Consider the following 12,023-nt stretch of genomic DNA (forward strand, 5'->3'; position numbering starts at 1 on the left):
CTCCACACTTAATGGCTCGATGGTGTTACTTCACAAACCACTCCCTCTGGCAATATGCCAGGCGCCATCCAGACTTGTTTACAGACTCTAACATTTGCTAGGTGCCATCCTGACTTGTTTACAGACTCTAACAAATTGAGATTGGTGAAAAAGTTCTTGATCCCATTAGACTACTAAAAGCTTAAGGTTGGAAGTGATAGTTTGAGTTTAGATCCTACAACCCAGGATCATCATGAATCAACAAAGATTCATGAGATTCTGATGCTGTGGCCCAAGGGAAATACAAATTGGGTTTAGTTGGCATGAAATTCACAGATCAGTGAACTATTGATGAATCAAAGTTTCTGTCTCTAAGTTATTTAAAAATGTACCAGATACTTTGATAAGATTAGCTCAACTAGTAGTTAGCTTTTTCTTTTTTTAGTGTGACTATTGAATTATATGTTTTTAATCTCAAAAATATAATAAGGTATAATAATATGTTAATATTTATAAACGGCACATACCATATAAACTATAAACAAAAAAAGTCATTTTCACTGCAGAAGCTCTAATGGAGCTTATAAAAGTAAGCTAGTACTATGGCACATGCCTGAAATCCCAGAAAACTGGAAGGCTGAAGGCAGGAGGATTGCAATTTCAAGGCCAGCCTCAGCAACTAAGAGACCCTAAAGAACTTAGACCATGTGTTTTAGTCGCTTTTTCACTGCCATGGTTAAAAGACCTGGCCAGAACAACTGTAGAGGAGGAAAAGTTTATTGGAGAGTTCATGGTTTCAGAGATCTTAGTCCATAGGTAGCTGGCTCTATTCATTGGAGCTTGAAGTGAGGCTGAACATTATGGGGGAAAAGTGTGGTGGAACTTACATCATCAGAAAGCAGAGAGGCAGACTCTACTCACCAGATAAAAATATATATCCTAAAGGCACCCCCACCCAATGACCCACCTCCTCTAGCCAAACCATACCTGCCTACAATTACCACCCGTTAATCCATCAAGTGGATTAATCCACTGATTAGATTAAGGTTCTCATGACCCCATTATTTCTCCTCTGAACTTTCTTGCATTGTCTCCCTCGTGTGCTTTTGGGGGACACCTCACCTCCAAACCATAATACCATGTCTCAAAATGAAAACCACTGAGAATATGGCTCAGTGGTTAAGCGTCCTTTGGTTCAATCCCCAGTACCATAAATAAATAACATAATAACTAAATAATCAAGAGAGGGCCTAAAATTTTTAGCAACTTTGGATATTTTTATATAGCTTTTATATAACATTGACTTTTTTTAGTCAGTGGTTTATATTTAAAGAAAAGAAAATTTTAAAATGACATAATCAATTCTGCCTGAAAGACTATCTATTCCAATACTCTTCGTCAATGACAAATTAACATAGGATATTTTTAAGAAGTGTCGTGACAACAGATCTGTTTCATAGGAAGAGAACTCCTAGTATACGCAAGAGTGCAGTGACATGGTACCTGCATTTTCCAATCTCATGTCCTTAAAGAGAGCCCAAGTAGCAATGGCAGATTTCCCAGGGGGCCTTGGGACAGAAATTATAGGAAAAGTAAATTTTGTTTTATCCAAGACCTTGTGTCCCAGAAATTTGCCCTTCCTTCTTTACAGAAGTCATCCAAATTTATTAGATGTAACCACTCAGGATTCTACAAGCAGTAGAGTTGAAAAGACATTAAAAAGAGCCACAGAGGGCTGGAGTTGTAACTCAGTGGTAGAGCACTTGCCTGGCATGTGTGAGGCCCTGGGCTCAATCCTCAGCACCACATATAAATAAATCAAATAAAAGATCCACTGACAACTAAAAAAATATTGAAAAAGAGCTACAGTCACCAAGCGCGGTGGTGCATGCCTGAAATCCCTTCAGCTCAGGAGGCTGAAACAGGAGGATCCTGAAACAGGAGGATCCTGAGTTCAGAGCTAGCCTTCGCCAATTAGAGAGGCCCTAAGCAACTCAGAGAAACCCTGTCTCTAAATAAAAACATAAAAAGCACTGGGGATGTGGCTCAGAGGTTAAGTCCCCCCAGGTTCAAATCCTTGGGACAAAAAAATTAAAAAAGAGCTACAGTTATTTGTAAGAACAACTTTTCCTACACATACAGGAGAGTAACATTATGTGAGCAGAGGTATTTGATAGTAAAATTTGAATTAACTTAGAACATGATTGTGATCATTACTCTTCAGTTTCCCATATGCTGTAACTCTCTATAAAACAACAAAAAAAATAACAAATGAAAGAAATGATGCTTAAGGATCATGTTTCACAATTCAGAATACAGAAGGAAAAAAAACATAATTAATATAGTAACAACTATTTAGGTTAATAAAGTTACGTGCCTTAAATTATTGGTGGTTCCTCACAACTGCATTAAGATATGTCTTTCAGGAAAGAAAATTTTGATAGGGCAGATTTTAATTCTGCCTTCAGGGTACTCAATAATGAGGCAATTTGAGTATCATTTAGAGATTACACTTTTAACCTTCACTATAATGTCATTCTAATTTCAAATTCTTTATCTTCCATTTGTATCACTTTGTTTTCTTCTTATATGTGTTGGTTTATTGTTTACTTTGTGCCATGCCTGGTCCCAAAAGGAACTTGAAGCAGCTCACATACATGTAGGGAATATGAATCTCTTTCCACCAACTCAGATTGCAAAAGTGTCACTTCGTAAAAAAAAAAAAAAAAAATTGTTTTCTAAGGCTCAACTCTATTTCTGACCTTGAAGCCTCAGAAGCTGGGAAAAATTAACATCAGTCTTTTCTGTAATCTTGCCCATCCTTAGATCATTGTCCAGCCCCAGTGTCTTTTAGAATGCTATGGCCATTCCTTTCAAGTCTTCATCTAGACAAGTGTCTGTAGGGAAGCTCTGTTCTCCTTGGCTACATAAATAACCCTCATTTCTCTGCTGCTTCAGAGCTCACCTGGGGACTCCAGGGTTTCTGTAAGGCCAGGGGGGTCCAGCCTGCCTAGACACTTCACAGAGCCTCTCTGGGGTCTGGCTACTTCCCCATGGTATTTACTGCCAGGAGCAGGGCCCATCTCTGCTCTTCTGTCCCATCAGCGATTCTCTGCTTTCTCTCATTCCTCCCTTTTGCACATAATTTTCACACCCAAATACCTTTTTTTCTTCCTTTTCCTCTTCAAAAAACAAACAAACAAACACAAAACCAACTTTCTGTGTTCTTTTTAAATCCATTAAAGCTATTGACATCTGGAAGACAAAAGTGAGAAGTACTTGGGAGCTCTTTCTCCTCATGGCCTTCTTCATGTCTTCACTGAGGCCATCGAGAACAGGTGTCACCTGCTAGAATGGGGCTAAGGGAAACAGAAAAGTTTTGCAGAAAAAGTGAGTATTTGCTGTTGAGAGCCACAACCAAGTCAAGATGGCGCCTGGCATTTTGCCAGAAGGAGTGGTTGAGAAGTAATGCCAGGGAGCCATTAAGATGATGATAATTAAGTTAAGCTGTGTATAATTATTAAGATAATGATTGATTGCTGTAACTGGATGATGCTGAATTGAAACAAGCTGTGTATTCAGTTGTGTATGTGAACCTCTGCTGTCCAGCTCCTGCTACCTCGGGTGCCCGCTACTTTTGAGTTCTCGCGGAGTTCCCGTTGAGTTCCCATTGGTTCTCGCGGAGTTTCCGTGGAGTTCTGGAGTGTTCCCATCGGATTCAGGCAATAAAGTCATTCCTGTTTGAACCTACAAGTGGCTCGTGACCTCCCAGTTATTTTTGTGCCCAGCCAGACTGCGGCAGTTTGCCACTAAAATGTCTTCCCACCACACATAAATATAGGTGATACCATATGATAAAAAAAAAAGAATGAGTAAATGATCAAAGTTGTGAAAATTGTGAGAGGCCAAGAATATGGTTCTGGAAACAAAGTCAATGCTTAAATGAAATCTTCCACAACTGTTAGAAATGAACAGAAAATGGGGCTTTGAATATGATTAAACCATACAGCTATACATGTGTATAAGAGAAAAGTTTATCACTTACTAAGAGGCCTGTGGCACCCCCGAAACTTAATGTTCTTCTTCATTCAAGGAATACTGATATGGAGTGGATAAGACCCTGGATGGCATTCCTTGTGCATATTGAATATACACAAAGCTTTAGTTTATTTGGTGTGTGTGTATGTGTATGTGGGTTTACGTGTGTGTTTATTTTTGTTTCTTGGCTGCTCCTCCTAGTATCTCACTCACAATGGAAGCTAAGAACAACACTAAAGGACAATTGAGGAAAAAGAAATTTTACAGTGGTCAAGATAATTTGCGGCAAGAATACAACTCCCTGTATTAAATCAATAAATATATCTTTCTATATTGTCATCCCATTTCAAAGGGGATTTGAAGAAGTTACAAAATACAACACTTCAAAATATAAAATAAATGAAAGAAAAACTTGGAGTGCATGTGGGTGCAGAAGCTTTTAGAAAGTTGAATAAGGCAAGAGTAAAGAAGAACACCCAAGACCACATGCTAAAACAGCTGAAAATTTCCCTCTGACTTTCCTAGTGAAGAACCTAAGTGGAAACACAAACATTTACATAGTTTACAATGTTCAAAATATAAAAAAAAAATGAAGTATCAACGAAATGTAGCTGGAGACTTGAAAGAAATTTATTCCCTGGTTCTGTATGGAGGGGAAATTATCTCAAATAGTGAAAAATGCCTTCTGCTTAAAACCATAAACACATCAAGTGCCTTATGAGTTTCTGATGAAAGCAAGTTACAGTTTTGTGATTAGGTAAGCAGAGACATTGATGATAAAGAAATGGAATTTGAATTTCAGCTCTGCCATTTCTATGAGTGACTCCAGATAAGTTTCTCCCTAGGACAGCCTCAGTTTCCTCTCATGGAGAGTAACAGCACCAAATTCAGAACAATGGGAGGTATAAATAATTCCTGTAAAGAATGATACCAGACCAATGCCAAGTGGCAATTTATGTTTGTCTTGAATGTTTGACATTTGTTGAATACTTGCTGTATTCGAGCATTATCTATTCTGCTAGAGCATGCCCTATTCTGTTCTACATACTGAACATACAGCTGTGAACAAAAATATCTCAGTCAATGATAGTTTGAGTTAAACTAGGGAGCAGCAGACAACAGACAAAATTTATAAATAAATGCATAATACAGTTGGATACCATAAGTATGTGTGGTGGGGGAGCAAGAATGAGGATGTACAGTGTCTAGGGGTGGGTGGTGTCAATTTGTAAATGAGGTTAGAGTTAGCAGTTAAGAGAGTATGCCTGATACTCTGTCAAAACAATGGACTACTTGTGAGTGTTTGAGCAAAATGATATTTTAATGGGATCATCTGATTTCTCTCTGGAGAACTAGCTGTGCATGGTAGAGAGGAGAAGGGAGTAAAAAGAAATCAAAAGGCTTTTGGTTGTGTTCAAGTGAGTACAATATTAATTTAAGTCATGGTGGTATCTGTGGGAGTGATGGAAAATACTCAGCATCCTGAATTTATTTTTTATAGTTAGAGGTAACAAGCTATGATGAAGGACTACATGTGATATCAGAGGAAAAGAGGAAGCAGTGATGACCCAAAGCTTTTGGTCTAAGCAAATGGAAGAATATGGTTGATACCAACTGCATGATCTTTCCTAGTTTGGGTGAGAATAATACTGGATTCCGCATTGTCATCATTCCTGTTTTCCTTGTAGCAAAGTGATGACATACACCTAACCTGTAATTTGGAGAATGCAGTGTAAGAGTGCTGCTTATTGATAGTCTGCACAAAGCAAGGATAGAATTTAGGGGACAGGAGAAATGAACTGCTTATCCTTCAGGCAAATTTCCTTATTATTTCTTACAATTTTGATGATATTTAAACAACAGAGATACTTCTTTGGCATGAAACCGTTGTGTCCTTTATACTACTGCCTAGGGAGAATGCAGGTGCATTGATAGTCAATTGAGTGGACAGTACAATTAATTATCTGCACTGGAAATGAAAAGCAAAGAGTCTATGTTGAATAGCTAATCACCTCACCTTTACATAGAGGAAGGTGAGGGAGCAAATGATCAGGAGTAAATAACTTTCACAAAAAAAAAATAAATAAAATAAAATCCACACATACACTTAAGCAAGTGGGAAAATCAAGTCCCTGCCATTCTTTTCCATGGAGCATTGCTCTAATAATGTTAGCCTGGCAAAATTTCAAAGCAATTTTACCAATCACCCATCATAGAAAAATGTCAATAATGGATGCATGAGAGTTTTAATTTTAAAGTAATATAACTTCTTGATGAATTCTTCAGGACTAATTAAATTGCAAAAATGCATGTCTGAATAGCTAAGTGGGTTAACCTTCTATACAGTGTTATGATTCAGTTTAGTGTTGGAAGTACTTCCTCCAAGTAGAACTTTTTTTTTTTTTTGCTTTTAGAATATTAGTTCTTAGACATATTTTTACAATAATTGGATATCTTATCTGATTGTGTATTGAGACTCCTTAGGGATAATAAATCTAGATGAATGGATAAAAAATGTGGCATTTATACACAATGGAGTATTACTCTGCATTAAGAAATGACAAGATCATAGAATTCGGAGGGAAATGGATGGCATTAGAGCAGATTATGCTAAGTGAAGCTAGCCAATCCTTAAAAAACAAATGCCAAATGACTTCTTTGATATAAGGGAAGTAACTAAGGACAGAGTAGGGACGAAGAACAGGAGAAGAAGATCAACATTAATAGAGATGAGAGGGGGGAGGGAAAGGGAGAGAGAAGGGAAATTGCATGGAAAGGGATGGTGATCCTCAGGGTTATACAAAATTACATACAAGAGGAAGTGAGGGGTAAGGAAAGAATAATACAAGTGGAAGAAGTGTTTTACAGTAAAGGGGGTTGAGAGAGAAGAGGGGAGGGGAGGGGAGGGGAGGGGAGGGGAGGGGGGATAGTAGAGAATAGGATAGAGAGCAGAATTCATCAGACACTAGAATGGCAATATGTAAATCAATGGAAATGTGATTGATGTAACTGATGTGATTCAGCAATCTGTATACGGGGTAAAAATGGGAGTTCATAACCCTTTTGAATCAAACTGTGAAATATATCAAAATAGATGTAATGTTTTGAACTACCAACAATAAAAAAAAAAAAATCTAGATCATTTGCAGTGTCCTATTTGCTCTGGTAGAGATGCAAGCATGCAAATAGTCCAAAGCCAGTTCAGGTCATTAGGATATATGTAAAGAAATGAGGGGCAAAGGATACTGCTCTTTCAGACCACTTAAAATTATTATCAGAAATTTGTTCAATCTTCTAGAAAAAGAAGCTAGCTTGAGAATTTTCTAGGGGGTTCAACTGCCTGTATTCCAATAAAATATCTAGAAAATATACAAAGAGGGAGAAATCTTCAACACAACACTGACAACTAGAGAATAAAGTCATAAAACTGCTGCTCACTCAATGTGCTTTTACACGAATCAAGGTAGATGGGACATGAATAAAGAAGGATCTTCTCTTCAGTGACTAGCCAGGAGGATTGTCTCAGAGGAACTACCCAGTGGGTATCTTGAAGAACACAAACCTTCCTGGACATGGACATGGAGGAGTGAACCCTGACACTGATCACACAAAGGCTACATAGGACCCTCTGCAGTCATGTGAATCCTGCATACTGTGGGAGCACTGGGACTGGGAGCTCAGATTAGCAAAGGATCAGAAAGCCTGCAGTAATGATGATGGCAAGGAGTTGGCACCATAGTCTACTGCCAAGATGAAACTGAATCAAGACACCAGTAGCTGTAGATCTGGAAGAGTGGTATTCTGATGCTGAGTGGGAGGTTTTGTTGACTGAAAATTAGTAAGATTTATGAAAAAGAAATAAAACGATTGATACACCTGGAAGAAGGCTGAGTCTCAACAAGTATAGCCACTGACCCAGACATTTCTACAAAGACGAGAGAAAGTTTTCAGAGCTGAAGTTGGCCTACTGTGATCATTCATTGCCCTAGCAGCTCCCCTCCCCTTAGTCACTAGGCAGGACATTAGAAGAAAGCCCTCTGGTCTGGGCTTTAAAAGAATTTCCCTAACAGCATGCAAGTAGAAAATGAGGAAGCCTAAGCAGAATCCCCTTGCCCATTTTTTTTTTTTTTTGTGGCGAAACACCAGGCATAAGATATGCTTGCCACTTTTAAAAGAAAAAAAATATCAAAGAAGAGACTCTGAAAAGATTTTACAATACAACAGAGCATAAAGTATTCAAGAGACAGAGCGAATTATATTCTATGCATGTATGACTATGTCAAAAAGAACCCTGATATTATGTATAACTCTAATGCACTAATAAAAACATTTTTTAAAAAAGATACAGGAAAAAAATTTTAAATAGACTTTATGGTTTAAGGAAATTTGGGGTTAACAGAAAAACTAAGCACAAGATAGTCTTCCTATATCCTGCCCCTACAGATGCATGGCCTCCTCCAATATTAGCATCTTAAAACAGAGTGTAATATAGGTAACAATTAATAAACCTATGATAGTGCATCATTATCACTCAAAGTCCATATTTTATATTAGGGCTCACTCATAGTGTAGAATATTTTATGGATGTAGACAAATATGCCGTGACAAATATTCACCATTATATTATGCACAGCATTTTCACTGTCCAAAAAATCGTCTGTGCCCCACATGTTCATCCCTTCCTCCTCCCAACCTCTGGCAACCAATGATTGTTTTGCAATCTCCATAGATTTGCCTTTTCCAGAATGTCCTAAAGTTGCATCATCCAGTATATACTCTTTCAGATTGTCTTCTTTCACTTAGTAATTTTTATTTAAGTTTCCCCCATTTCTTTTATGGCTTGATAGGTCATTTCTTTTTAGCCCTGGAAAATATTTCCTTGTCAGGATATGCCACAGTATGTTCATCCATCACCAAAGAACATTGTGGTTATTTCAAAATTTGGGCAGTTATGAAAAAAAGTTGCTGTAAACATCCAAATACATATTCTTGAAAAAATAATATAGGTCAGGAAATTGCAAACTCTATTTTCTTTGTCCTTTTGACAAAGGAAGAAAACAGACTATATAGGAAAGAAAAGAAAAGATAAGACAGTATTAAAATGAAATTGAGAGGCAAACAAATTTGAAGAGATCAGTGAGCAGGTAAGACTCTGAAGTCATGGCAAAATCTTAAATGTTTTAAAAGTAATTAAGCACAGAAACCGTATGACAGAAAACTGAGTTTTATTGATCTCAGAATGCAGATGATAATAATAAACCTTTAACTGAGCGGAAAAAAAAAGATATGGCATGGAAAACAACAGAAGTCTTGAATAAACCAGTACAAATTAAACAAAAATGACATTAAAACATTTAATTAATGTTTTATTAAAACATTTAATAGAAGAAATATTTCAAAGCTAAAAATAATTTTGCATGTAACAAAACAGCATTAATTTTAAAATATCAAGACATAGATGTAGGAGATATATTGAAATTTAATCAAAAGGAATCCAACACACCTTCTGGTTGGAAATATTGAATAAATAGCACTTTGCTTGCCAACAAAGCTGTATTTCTAGCTCTTTCTTCCATAGTTCTAGGAAAAAATGAACAGTCCATTTTGTATCTTGTTCCATTACAGACATTTTTAAATCTATACAAAAATAGGGAGATTTCTCTATAAACCCAAATATCCCCATTCCCAGTTTCACCATTTATTTACTTATTGCTACCTGGTTTCCTCTGTATTTCCACCCACTCTCCCACTCACAACCTTGTTAGCATTTCCAAAATAATGCATCACTACATCTATAAACTCTTCAATGTATATTATAAAATATAAAACATCTTTTTTGAAAATGTAACTGCAAATTACCTAAAAATGAATACTTATGATAAAAATACTATCATTCAATAGCTCAGAGTATAAATTTTTGCCGGCTTATATATTTACTTTTAGTTTGTTCAAATCAGGATCCCAAATACATTCACAAATTATATACATGATACCCATGATACCTCTCCCATTGAATTTCCTTGACAGTTTATTTATTGAAAAATTAAGTTATTTCTACTAGAAAATATCATGATTTGAAATTTCGTTGTTTAGTCAACTAATCATCTGTTTGTTCAGTAAAAGTATATGTATTATCCATATAAATCTCCTGAAAAGCTAGCAATGAAACATGGAAATAAAGAATCTTAAAATGAAAAAGCTGTGATATACAACTGGAAATGAAAATAAGTTTAAAAATTAATACGAACCTTACAACATAGAGTCCAAATATCCTGAGTGGTTCCACAAAGCAAAGACATATAATGTAGGAATGTGAGAGTCTCTCATCCTCAATGATTTTGAGAAAACTATACTAAACTTTTTTTTTTTTTTAACCCCAAAGGTTGTCAAACATTTCTTGTTAATTATTAAAGTGAACAATTTTAAAAAGCAGAATTTAATAAAAAGAAAGCAGATTTTATTTTGAGATGTTGGGGATTAAACCAAAGGCCTGGCATTTGCTAGGCAAATGAACTACATCCCCAGATTAATAGCGAATTTTAATATGTGTGTGTGTGTATATATATATATATATATATATATATATATATATATACACACACACATATATATATATATATAAATTTGTTCATTTTTATTTAGGTTTTTCACAAGAATTAACCTATTGAAGTGGATTTATCTTTAATTTTTATTTCTTATTACTAAATTCTGGGCTCAACATTTCTGAAAATATTATATTTTCTTTCTAGTATCTTTTTGTAATAATAGATTATTCAAGTAAAGTCTAAGTATTTTGCTCAACTGAGTACTAAAGGACTCTTTGAAAAGTTTCTTCCTAGTATGAATATACTCATGAGAACTCCAGCTACTGTCTTTTCCATTTTAATTTTAGGAATGTTCTATCCTTGGAACGATACTGAGGAATGACATTCCTTATTGAGTCATCTGAGAGTGTTATATAAAGTATGAGTCCTTATGTGTCCTACAAGTGCTGCTCTATGACTAATAGATTTACAGTGTTTATGACATTAAATTTTTTCTCCAGATAAACTATATGGTGTTCTGCAAGTGGATTCTCTTTTCTGGTAAAGAGAACTCATACAAGAGAGAAAACCTGTGTCTGTAATCACTGTGGAAGGCCCTTTAGTAACCATTCATCTTTCAAGCAACATGGGTAAAGTCACACTGGAGAGAAACCATGTGAGTCTTGTCTATATAGTAAAGTCTTTAGAACACAGGAAGAAATGTGCTAAATACAGAGGAGCCTTCAACCCAATGGTAACCTTGATACAGATCAGAGGACTCATGGGGTGTACATACAGTCTCTTTGCAACAGCCTTCAATCATATTTGTCCTTTAAAATTCATGAGCAAAATTATACTGGGTAAAAATTACATGAATGTCACTGATGTGGACAAGTCTATGTGCACATTCTGTCCTTAGACAATATCAGAGACTTCACACAGGAGAGAAAACCTATAAATGCGATAAATGAGAAAGAGCTTCCATCATGCACCTAGACTGATGCCAGCTAAAGTACACAGAGAGGGAAACTCTAAATATAATGAATGTAGAAAAGACTGAGGCCAGAGAATTAACCAAAGAGCAGAGGGTATAGAAACTATGTCTATATCCTTATAAGAAGGTAGTGTTGATAATTTATCCTTTAAAGAACACAAGCAAGTCCATGTGGGAGAGCAGCTCCAGTGCTGCTCTTAGTGTGGAGGAGCTTCAATCAAGCTTCAGACTCCTATGTGCAAACTGTGATCTGCAATGACAATAAAGTAGGAAAGAAAGCAGAAAATCTTCACCAACAGATGCACACTTCAAAAATATATGCTTCCAAAGAAGTTGTATGCTTTTAAAATAATGGGAGATGGAGTGTGAGGAGAAATCACAATAAGGCCAAGACAGAAGTAAATTTTATTCTTTGACATGTCTGAGAAATTTTTAAGCCTCTTTGTTTGGCAGCTTCACTCTGTGCCTGGGCAAATAAGAGAGCTGTG

This window comes from Urocitellus parryii, chromosome 1, assembly GCF_045843805.1.
Source record: "Urocitellus parryii isolate mUroPar1 chromosome 1, mUroPar1.hap1, whole genome shotgun sequence".
Classification (NCBI taxonomy): domain Eukaryota; kingdom Metazoa; phylum Chordata; class Mammalia; order Rodentia; family Sciuridae; genus Urocitellus; species Urocitellus parryii.